Genomic DNA, 12599 nt, shown 5'->3' with positions numbered 1-12599 from the left:
TCCTCTCCTGTTCGGCATCTACTCTCTGAAGTGTAGGCCAACACAGAAGGTCTTTGGCTAACAAAGTTCGCAGATGACTGCAAACTGGGATAATAGAATCACCCAATAATGTAGACACTCTACAAAAGGGCCTCACAGAGACAGATGCTTGGTGTCAAAGTCATGGCCTCAAGCTCAATATCAAGAAGTGCACTGTCATCCCCTTTGGGAAAAACTCAGTACACATGAACTACCACATAGGCGGATCACTAAACATTGAAAGTGTGATAAGAGACCTCGGGACACAGGTGGACAGTAGTCTCTCCTTTGATAACCACATCAACACAGTAGTCAGGAAATCCTTCTACGTAGCACACCTCATCACAAAAGGGTTCTCCTCTAGAAAAAAGGAGGTCATTGTTCCTCTCTACTCATCCCTCATCAGACCTATTATAGAGTACAATGTCCTGTTTGGCATGTATCTCACAAGACACCTACAACAATTGGAAAGGCCACAGAAACACCTCACTAAGAGGATTACCAGCCTTAAACAGATGCCATACACAGACTGTCTCAAAAAATTTCAGCTCTACTCCATCGCATATCGCCTACTCGAAGGAAATCTCTGCCTAACATACAAAGCTATGTCAAACCCAGAGCTGTTGGACATGCTACACTTAAAGAAATCCCAGTCTCTCCAAACCACACGCTCCATGGACCTAAACCTTGTCACCACAATAAACAGAACATGCTGGAAGGATAGATTCCTATCCCAGAGACTTCCCATACTCTGGAACAAACTACCCATTCATGTCAAGCAAAGTTCCTCATTGGCCCTATTTAAGAAAAATCTTGAGGACTGGATGGGAAATAAAAAAATTCACCCTGGGGATCACTTCTGCAGCACAGCTTGACAGGGGCACAGGTAAACAATTTTCTTGGGTGGTGAAAGCCAGGGAACTTTTTTGGCTAGGCTTATATAGGCCCCAGGGCCGATAGCCTAGTACCTACCTATGAATCTATGAACCTAAAATTCAAATGCCTGTCATTATTTAGCAACATCAATCCTTTTTATGAGGAAAAGACAAAAATATGGGGCAAAAACCTGGACAGTTGGATATGCTACCTACCTCTTACACACACACTATACCATGCCTCTCAACATCTTAGCGTAATACATCTGGACAGAGTCTCTCTCAATGGGGGGGGGGGGGGTCAAAGGACCAAACCTAGGGACACATTTTAAATATTGCTCTTACAAACTTAGAAGGTCGCTAGAATAACAGGATTCGTGTTAGAATGCATTTTCTGAAGGATATGAAGTCAAATTAGGACGGCGCAATGGTGCAGAGGTAGTGTTGTCGCCTCACAGCAAGAGGTTCTCCGGTACGATTCTCAGCTGGGGTTCCTTCTTTGTGGAGTCTGCATGTCTGCCCTGCATTTGTGTGCATTTCCTCCGGGTGCTCCGGTTTCCTCCCACATTACAAAGACATGCATCTGGAGCATTTCTCCCCAGGCCTCCGATGAAAATTGGCTTTGTTCCAAGTCGGACTTTCCTGGTTAACAAATGTTAAATAAAGATAAATAAATAATAAATAAATAAACTGAAATGCATGTCATTTAGTTTTAGTAACTTTAATCATCCCAGTGATTTCAAAAAACAAGAGCAGGAACAAATTAGCTTGCACGAAATGCAGTACAACAACATTGAACAACAACTTCAAACCCACTATCACAAGAACTAGAAAAAAAAATATATCAACTCAAAAAAGAACTTTACTCTATGCAACTGCATAAACACTCATTAAATGAGCTAAAACTCATCTATAAATACTCAGAATGGGCCCAAACTCCTTCTAAGGTACTAGCAAATATGATAAACAAAGAAAACTCTCCAAAATATTCCAGAAATACACTATAACGATGGAATGTTTTATAATGATGATATAATCAACTCTTTTTGGGACATATATAACAATATATATAACCCCGCAAAACAACACCATATATCTACTATACAAGAGATTGTTAAACAATTTAAAATTCCCACACCTTGAAGAAGAACAGTATAACCTATTGAATAGTCCCTTATCATTCAGTGAAATCAAGACAGCATTCCTGTTACCTGGTAGCTTCATCCTTAGCATCTTTTTCCCAATATACTCAGCATCCCCTCCTCAGCACTTGTCCAAACCAACGTAATCTTGCATCTCTGGCTTTGTCTTCAAACCTTCCAACCTGGGCTGATCCTCTAAATATACTTATTCCTAATCCTGTCCACCCTCGTCACATCCAGTGCAAATCTTAACATCTTTAACTCTGCCACATCCATCTCTAACTCCTGCCTTTTTGTCAGTACCGCTGTCTCCAACCCATATAATATAGCTGGTCTCACGACCCTCTTGCAGACCTTCCCTTTCACTCTTACTGGTACTCGTCTGTCTCAAATCACTCCTGACACTCTTCTCCACCCACTACATCCTGCCTGTACTCTCTTCTTCACCTCCCTTCCACACTCACCATTACTCTGAACTATTGATCCCAAGTATTTAAACTCATCCACCTTCACCACCTCTACTCCTTGCATCCTCACCATTCCTCTATCCTCCCTCTCATTCACACACATATATTCTATCTTAGTCCTGCTGACCTTCATTCCTCTTCTCTCTAGAGCATATCTCCATCTCTCCAGGGTCTCCTCCACGCCTGTCTGATCTTGTCTGTCAACCTGTCCATCACCATTGCAAATAAGAAAGGGCTTAGAGCTGATCCTTAATGTAATTCCACCTCCACCTTAAACACATCCGTCACTTTCACCGCAGACCTCACCGCTGTCACACTACCCTCGTACATGTCCTGTACCACTCTTATATACTTCTCAGACACTCCCAACTTCCTCATACAATACCACAACTCCTCTCTAGACACCCTGTCATATGCTTTTTCTAAGTCTACAAAAACACAACAGAACTACTTCTGACCTTCTCTGTACTTCTCCATCAATACTCTCAGAGCAAACATCGCATCTGTAGTGCTCTTTCCCGGCATGAAACCATACTGCTGATCACTAATCATCACGTCCCTTCTTAACCTAACTTCCACTACTCTTTCCCATAACTTCATGCTGTGACTGATCAGTTTAATCCCTCTGTAGTTACTACAGCTCTGCACATCACCCTTATTCTTAAAAATCAGTACCAAAACACTTTCTCCATTCCTCAGGCATCCTCTCACTTTCCAAAATTTCATTACACAATCTGGTTAAAAACTCCACTGCCATTTCACCTAAACACCTCCATGCTTCCACAGGTACGTCATATGAACCAACAGCCTTCCCATTCTTCATTCTCTTCATAGCTATCCTTACTTCCTCCTTGCTAATACATTGCACTTCATGATTCACTATCCCCACATCATCCAACCTTCTCTCCCTCTCATTCTCTTCATTCATCAGCCCCTCAAAGTACTCTTTCCATCTGCTCACTACACTCGCCTCGCTGTTTCCCACATTATCTTTTATCATCTTTACCTGCTGCACATCTTTCGTAGCTCGGTCCTTTTCTCCCTCCTTAGTGTCCAACCTTTCATACAACTCTTCATATGCCTTATCCTTAGCCTTCGCCACCTCTCTCTTTGCCATGCACCTCATCTCCTTATACTCCTGTCTACTTTCTTCATCTCTCTGACAATCCCACTTCTTCTTTGCCAACCTCTTTCTCTGTATACTCTCCTGTACTTCCTCATTCCACCACCATGTCTCCTTGTCATCCTTCCTCTGTCCAGATGTCATACCAAGCACCTTTCTAGCCGTCTCCCTTACTAGCTCTGCTGTAGTTACCCAGCTATTTGGTAACTCTTCCCTGCCACCCAGTGCCTGTCTTGACTCTTCCCTGAACTCCACCTCACAATTACCCTTTTTCAATTTCCACAATTTGATCCTTGGTGCTGCCCTCACACTCCTCCTCCTCTTCTTGATCAACATCATCTTACAAACCACCATCTTATGCTGCCTAACTACACTTTCCCCGGTCACCACTTTACAGTCTCCAATCTCCTTCAAACTGGCCCTCCTACATAAGATATAATCCACCTGTGTGCATTTTCCTTCACTCTTGTATGTCACCCTATGCTCCTCCCTCTTATTAAAATATGTATTCACCACAGCCATGTCCATCCTTTTCGCAAAATCTACTACCATCTGACCTTCTGCATTCATTTAAAACCATACCTACCCATCACTTCCTCATCCCCTCTGTTCCCTTCACCAACATGCCCACTGAAATCTGCTCCAATCACCACTCTCACATCCTTGGGTACAGTTATCACGACTTCATCCAACTCACTCCAAAATGTTTCTTTCTCGTCCATCGCACACCCAACTTGTGGAGCATATGCACTAACAACATTCATCATTACACCATCAATTTCCAGCTTCATAAACATCACACAATATGAAACCCCAAAAATCCTCTATATTTCCTCTTAACCCACTAAATCATAGCACATCTTATTTCCGCTTAGTTGGCATACCTCTAAACTACATGCTAAAATACTTAAGCATACATTTTTATCACACCTACAAAGAAATGCATAAGTCAAATCTCTTAAAAACATGGGATAAAATTAAGCAAGACATCTCAAGATGGGAAAACATAAACCTATCCCTTCTGCCCAAATCAGCCATTATTAAAATGAATATTATTCCTAAAATACTACTTCAGCTAAATTCTATCAGTCTCAAAATACCAAAGATTTTTTTCACATCAATGGAAAAGGTCCTCTCTAAATTCCTATGGCTCCCTAAGACAACAAGAATATGCTACAAAAAACTCACAATACCAAAAGGAGGTTTGGGGGGGGTCCCAGATTTTAATCTGTACTACCTTATCATCAAAGCAAACTGGTTAATTCAAATATCAAAATATGACAGAACTAAAGAGATTTGGTACCCAATATGGGTTAAAATATAGGCTAATCTACTATACTCCTTAAATATAAACCCCAAAGCTACCCCTTTTCTTAATCCCAAACAAAAAAGTTTTAGTAAATTGCACCCAATAATTTAAAATGAAATTATGGCTTTCCAATCTCTATTTACCTCTATCAACCTGCAGACCTCACCAAGCTTGATACAACCTATACACATGAACCAGAATATCAAGTTAAATAACAAAATGATAGATCTCAAACAATTCCCATTAATTAAAGACTTAACGGTATGGCATATTTTATAGCACAACGAAGAAACACTTAAAAACTTAAGAACACAATTAAAGACACCAGGCGGATACAATCCTATTCTCCGACAAATAATATCACTAGTAAAGCTGAAATATTCAAACTACAAAATAGATGTACAAAATATAGAAACTACACAAAACATAATCAAAGCATTAGCTGCTAAAGAGAAAATGATTTCAAAGTTCTACAAATCAATAAATGAGATAAAACATCAATCTGCGTTATTTTACTCAAGATACTGGGAAAACATTAATAAAACTATCACAACAGCACAAAAACAAGAAGCTATTAATAGTACCTTAAAACTAACACCTTTCAAAAACCTAATCTGCACACACATGATGATTAACAACACATACTATACCCCGGCTGTCCTTAAAAAATTTGCTTACAAAAAAAAAGAATAATTTTGCTCCAGAGAGGATGTGGATATCCATATCTTCTGGAGCTGTAAGAATATTTTCAAGCTCTGGTAATCCCTAAGAGCTCTACTCGAAAAAAAATTGGATACGAAAAAAACACATTTTCCTGGGAAACAATGATTCTGCACATAATCCCTAGTTCAATCAAGGGAATACGCAAACATATCTTAGTTACATTATGTGCCCTGCTTAAATTTTATACATCTAACGAATTGGGTAAATAATAATATATCATAGAACAACTTTAAAGACATGGCAGTTAAGTATATCACCTCCCACAAATTAGCTACAAAAAGCACAAAAAAAGAGCATATTTTCAAACATATTGGAACTCTTTTCTAGACACAATTCTAACAAGCAAACAAAATCCATCAACTTAAATACAAATCAGGTGGCAATTAAAAAAAAGCTTTATGATACTAAACACAAAAAGTATACCATTCAAACATAAACATGCTTCAAGATGAACATCAAATGGATGGCATCCAACACTGTAAATCGCGTTAACGTGTACATAGTTCACAGTTTCACAAATCTTTTTTTTTTTAAGTAAGGTTATCCTACCTACATAAACTAAACAACATACAAATGATGTTATAAAACAAGCTTTTTATTATTCACTTTTTAAATGAGACTTTACTTTTATTCTGAAACCAGGGTATGGTATCACTGATGACAGAACCAAGAGTTAACTTTGTGTCTTCTTTTCTTTCTCCTGTAACCCTCAGGAATGGTGAAACTATTTTAGCTTTTAGTTTTCAGTACGTTTTTATGTGATCATTGTAAATATAAATAATTATTTTTTCGTTGTTGTTTTGCATGCTGAAATGTCTAAATATTTTTGTTTGAAAAACAAAAGCAATAAAAAGTATTTTGGAAAAAAAAATCATCCCGGTGATTTGTCAAAAAAAACAGACAATTTTATGAAGAATAAACTAAAAATATAAGGCAAAAATCTGGTCATTCAGTGAAAATCTGTACAATTGAGAGGTATGACACACACACATAGCCCCAACCTCCCTCTTACACCTCCCCATACCTCTCAACCTTAGACTAGAGAAAGAAATCTGGAGAAAGTCAAAAATAATTGGGGACAAAGACCCCAAAATAGGGAAACCTTGTAAATAGTACTCTTACAAATGTAGAAAGTTGACAGAACAAGTTTTGCATTGGTATGAATTTTCTGACTTAGCTAAAATGTCTGCCATTATTTTCTGACTTCAGTCCTCAATGATTTACCAGGGATTTGCCAGAAAAAAAAACAATTTTATGAGGAAAAAGACCGAAAGTATAAGGCAAAAATTTGGACATCATGTGAAAATCTGGACAGTTGTACCTCTTTGGCGGGATTTATTCAAGCCTTGCTTAAGAAAAAAAATACCTTCATGGTCTTTGAACACTGTTCTGTTCTCGCTCTTGAATTGCTGGAACAAGATCTTCAGGATCAGCTCTTTAGTACCGACTTTGCTATGGTAGGGAAAGACACATGCACCTGCGACCAGCCTAAATCTATCACTGTAACTTACAGTCTTGCAAGTGTCTCTAGTCGTCCCCAAATAAAATGTGGAGGGAGCAGAACAGTTCATTTAAATCCCCCTCCAAGTTCCAACTGCCAGGCAGAAAATACAGGGCAAGCAAGCAGCTGCTCAGCCACAGTCACAAACACGAAAGTTAATAGTTCTTCTTCTTCCTTTTTTAACTACGGGCAAACAATGAAAAAACATATTTTTTTTTATCTTGCCATGATTTACTGCACCTCCTAAAGCTGCCTGCAGCAAAATAAGTGTTCATTCCCAATTTTATTTTTTTTTACTCTTGTCTGCCCTCATGAGGACAGACATCGTGATTCCTTTGGAAAGCTAAATCTGTATCAATACACAGACTGTGAGAACAAATAGCCCTACCATTTGTTGTCAGACTCGACTTACATTCCCTTAGAATGGACCACCTGAAAAAAAATGCCAAGTTTGAGAGTCTGCAGCTCATGTGTGACTGGTATGTGCTGAGTTTTACAAATGTTGTTCATATTCATGTACTACACATTCTCTGAAAGAAACTTGCAAAAGTGTCAACAAATTACTGAGATAAAAAATACTTTTCACAAGGAGCAGTTTTGCAAGTTTCAATTCCTGGCCAAGTTACTCCTCCCATCTCCTCTCCTTCAGTGGGCTACAGTCTCACATTTCCAGCTTGGGTAGATTCAACTATTTTGTCAGCTTTGCATGACAATAGACATCAAAAAAATCACAGCCTGGTGTGCTACGAAAACTGTTCCCTTATATGTCTCTTCACAAAAAGCACACACATCAGTCCAGAATTTGGGCCAATCTATCCATTTCTTATTGTGCACAGTAAAACATTCAGTTCATAATGCATTCTGGCTGCTGACATAGTTATCTTTACATAGTTCTCTAATAGCATAACCTGAACTTATGGTATTCAATGCCAAGCTTTACAACAGTTCTCAGTTTCTTAACAATGACCTCCCAAGCCTCTGATGTGACCCAGTACTTTGTCAATATACTGTAAATACATAGATTAATACAAATATTTGTGCACATATGACACGTACAATAATACAAACATATCATTAAAACAAGATAAATGCAATATAAATCATATCAATATAGTTATGATTTCTAGTTTATGACCCTGTTTGTCTATGGAAACTTCTTTTTGAATTTATGTTCAAGCAGTTGTATATTTGTTGTATATTATCCTGTTTAATTGTTTCTCAATATTCTAACCACTGTATATGCTGCATCAATTGTAAAACTCGTTGATTTTACTCCTTTTATATTTTCTATGCTCTTTGTACAAAATAGCTATGTTTGTATAATTTATTTTTATTATTTTTTATAATTGTTTACTATGTATCTAGAGCTTTTCTCCCCCAGCCTCCGCTGAAAATGGTCATCTTGTGTCCAGTCGGACTAACCTGGTAAACAAATGGAAAATAAATAAAAAATAAAATATACTAAGAAAATCAATCAATATACCAAGAAAAATCCAAAACTTAAGAAAAAAAAAACACAGAAGGAAGGAAAATGGTTCCTTGATGCGGTCATGAAAATCCCACTCACTTAGTCAGACATTATGGACAAACATATATATATATATATATATATATATATATATATATATATATATATATTATAACATATATAATATATTAGGCAAAACAACGTACCCAACACACTAGTCATAGGTGACTCTATAGTCAGGCACACTGATGTCCCACTTATCAGTCTAAACAAGGAGAAGGTAGGTTACTGTCAGCTGCCAGTCGGGTGCCAGGATCTGCCACATAACCCATGCACTCAGGTCACTCCACAACCAAGTACAAATATAACTCTGTCATTGTCCATGCTGGTGTGAATGACCTGAGACATGCCTCCCTGGACTACATGAAAAGAGACATGGAAGAGCTCTCCGATCTTGTAGCCCAGGGAGGTATGACCCTAGCCCTGAGTAGCATTCTGCCATCGCCCAGAATGATACCGCAGTACAAGGACAAAATTATTGACTTCAACAATTGGCTAAGCTTCTGGTGTCAATCTAAGGGGATCCAGTATCCGTCTGCCTGGGACGACATGGTCGACAGACCATGATGCTTTACCAGAGATGGCCTGCACCTGTCGCCCATGGGATTCCGGATACTGGCTAAGGCTCTTGCCACCCCTATAGTGCCTTTTTTAGACAAGTTTCAAATGCAACAGAAACAAGCAAGCAAAAACTGAGGGTAATGCTACTCAATGCTAGAAGTCTAAATCTCAAAATGCACTCACTCAAGGCACTCCTTAAAATGGAGATCATCGATACCTGTGCAGTAACTGAGACCTGGTTCAAGGCTCCAAAGAGCACACCTGCACTACCAGGCTATAACTCATACCACATTTTTCGGCCACGTAACCTGGACCGGAACACCAAAGGCGGAGGTGTGCCCATATTCATTAAGGATATCCACACCTCCAGGCTAGTTGCTCAGCATAATGCATCCGAGGTTATCCAAGTGCAACTAACTCTGGGCAAAACTGCAATCCAAACTGTAGCTTGCTACAGATCCCCCATCATGCCCCAGGATTCCCACTCCGGTTTTCTTGATATAGTGGAAAATATTAGGGTTCATACACCCTAATAATGGGCGATTTCAACTACCCCACCATTAACTGGGAAAACTACTCATGTACCAACTCCTTCGCTCAACGCTTTCTGTAATTCATAAATTCCAGTGCCTTGGATCAACTTATCCACACCCTCACCAAGGGCAACAATATCCTAGACCTAGTCATTGCCAACATGAATGCCCAGTGTTCGACACCCGAAGTCAACTCCTTGTTGGTCAGATCCGACCATAAGCTAATCATCCTAGATATCCACATCCCGCCCCCACCCCACATTAAGGAAACGAGGGTAAACAATTTCTCCATAGCCAACTTCATGCTTCTTAAGACAGAAGTGGTGAACTTCATGACACCCGTGCAGACGGCCAATACAGTTACGACTGCTGAATCCCACACAAATGCACTCTATAAGCACTTACATGAGTGCATGGATTGTGCTTATCCCAAACTGAACCAAGAAGCTATCCTCCAAAAAAAAAGGAAGCCAATCTGGTGGTCCCCTGCCATAAACAAACTGTAAACAGAAGGAAGAAACTGTTGAAAAAGAGAGTAAAATCCCATGAGTGGTGGAGCTCCCTAGTCAGCCTCAGTAAGACGCTGAGATCCCTTATAACAGCATCCAAAGCTAGCTATGAAAATAAAATCGCCACTGATTCTAAGGACAACCACAAAGCATTCTATACCTACGTCAAGTATCTCAATGGCAACACCCAGATCTGCTCTGAGTTACAGCACAACTGCATAAAAATTACAGACCCAACTGATATTGCCAACATTCTGGCAGATATGTTTAGTGCCAACTTTACCACCCTCTCACACCCTAAAGGGCCCATATCTATACAGGAGGAATGCAGAGTCCCTGTAATCACAACTACACAGGTAAAAGCTGCACTCTCTAAAGCCAAAAACATAGCATCCATGGGACTGGACAACATCCCAGGCTGCATTTTATACGTACTTCAGAATGAACTGGCTCCCCACCTAAGCACCATGTTCAACCATAGCCTCACATCAGGCTTTGTGCCCACTGAATGGCGCACAGCAATAGTTATCCCACTCCACAAAGGGGGAGCCACCACTGATCCCGGGAACTATCATCCTATTAGCCTGATGAGCTTGGTCTGCAAGGCCATGGAATGTATAGGTTCATAGGTAGGTACTAGGCTATCGGCCCTGGGGTCTATTCAAGCCCAGCCAAAAAGGTACCCTGGCTTTTACCACCCAAGAAAATTATTTTCCTGTGCCACTGTCGAGCAGAGCCACATAGAAAATTCACTCTGGGGATCACCTATTTCCCATCCAATCATCAAGATTTTTCTTGAAGAGTGCTAATGAAGAGCTTTGTTTGATATAGATAGGTAGTTTATTCCAGAGTATGGGAAGTCTCTGGGACAGGAATCTATCCCTCCGGCATGTTCTGTTTATTGCGGTGACAAGGTTTAGGTCCCTAGAGCGTGTAGCTCGGAGGGATTGGGATTTCTTTAAGTGGAGCATGTCCAAAAGCTCTGGGTTTGACATAGCTTTGTATGTTAGGCAGAGATCACCTCTGAGTAGGCGATATGCGACGGAGTAAAGCTGGAGTTTTTTGAGACGGTCTGCGTAAGGCATCTCTTTGAGGCTGGTAATCCTCTTTGTGAGGTATTTCTGTGGCCTTTCCAGTTGTTGTAGATGTCTTGTGAGGTACATACCAAAAGGGGCGTTGTACTCTATAATGGGTCTAATGAGTGATGAGTAGAGGGGAACAATGACCTCTTTTTTTTCTGGATGAGAAACCTTTTGTGATGAGGTGTGCCATGTAGAAGGTTTTCCTGACTACTGTGGCAATGTCATTATCAAAGGAGAGAATACTGTCCACCTGTGTCCCAAGGTCTCTTATCACACTTTTGGTGTTAAGTAAACTACCGCCTACGTTGTAGTTCATGGGTACACAGTTTTTACCAATGGGGAGGACAATGCACTTTTTGTCATTGAGCTTGAGGCCATGGCTTACCAGGCATCTGTCTCAGTGAGGCCCTTTTGTAGGATGTCCACATCATTAGGAATTTCGATTATGGCTCCTAGTTTGCAGTCATCTGCGAACTTCGTTAGCCAAAGACTTTCTCTGTTAGCCTGTACTTCAGAGAAATAGATACCAAACAGGAGAGGACCCAGGACTGAACCCTGTGGTACTCCACTTGTCACTGGTCTGAAGTCGGATTTGGAGTCTGCTACTTTCACAGTGTGGGTTCTGTCAGTAAGCCAGTTGCCAACCCATCTTGTGACATATGGATTTATATCTAGTTTAGTGAGTTTATCTATAATTCCAGAGTGGGGGATGGTGTCGAAAGCCTTGGCAAGATCTAGATAGGCTATGTGAACCACCTTACCCTTGTCTATGGCTTTGGTGACTGCTTCAAAGAAGTCTATCAGGTTTAGGAGACATTATCTGCCTTTTACAAACCTGAACTGGGTGGAGTCCAGAGTTTGGAGATTACCAATGTCTTTGTTTATAAGTTCCATGATGATACGTTCCATGGCCTTGTAGACCAGGCTCGTCAGGCTAATGGGGCGGTAGTTCCTGGGGTCCATGGTGCCCCCCCCCCTTGTGGAGTGGGATAACAGTCACTGTGCGCCATTCAGCAGGCACAAAGCCTGAGGTGAGGCTATGATTGACAAAAAATAAACAGCCTCTGCAAGGCTCGAACCCAGGACCCTGCACACCATAGCCAAAGTGATTTACCACTAAGCCCAGTCAGATATCATCATGGAACTCATAAACAAAGATATTGGTAACCTCCAAACTCTGGACCCCACCCAGTTCGGGTTTGTGAAAGGCAGATCATGCATCCTGAAC

At 40.4% G+C, this 12599-nt stretch overlaps 1 protein-coding gene across 2 annotated transcripts in view; it reads right to left on the bottom strand.

Annotated features, from left to right (window-relative positions):
- FAM117B (family with sequence similarity 117 member B) overlaps window positions 1-12599 on the bottom strand; it is a 1541712-nt gene that overhangs the window by 764235 nt on the left and 764878 nt on the right. The gene's annotated exons all lie outside the window — the stretch shown is intronic.

Source organism: Protopterus annectens, chromosome 6.part0, assembly GCF_019279795.1.
Source record: "Protopterus annectens isolate FY-2018-M chromosome 6.part0, PAN1.0, whole genome shotgun sequence".
In the NCBI taxonomy this organism is placed as follows: domain Eukaryota; kingdom Metazoa; phylum Chordata; order Ceratodontiformes; family Protopteridae; genus Protopterus; species Protopterus annectens.
This window is presented reverse-complemented; position numbering and strand designations above follow the sequence as displayed.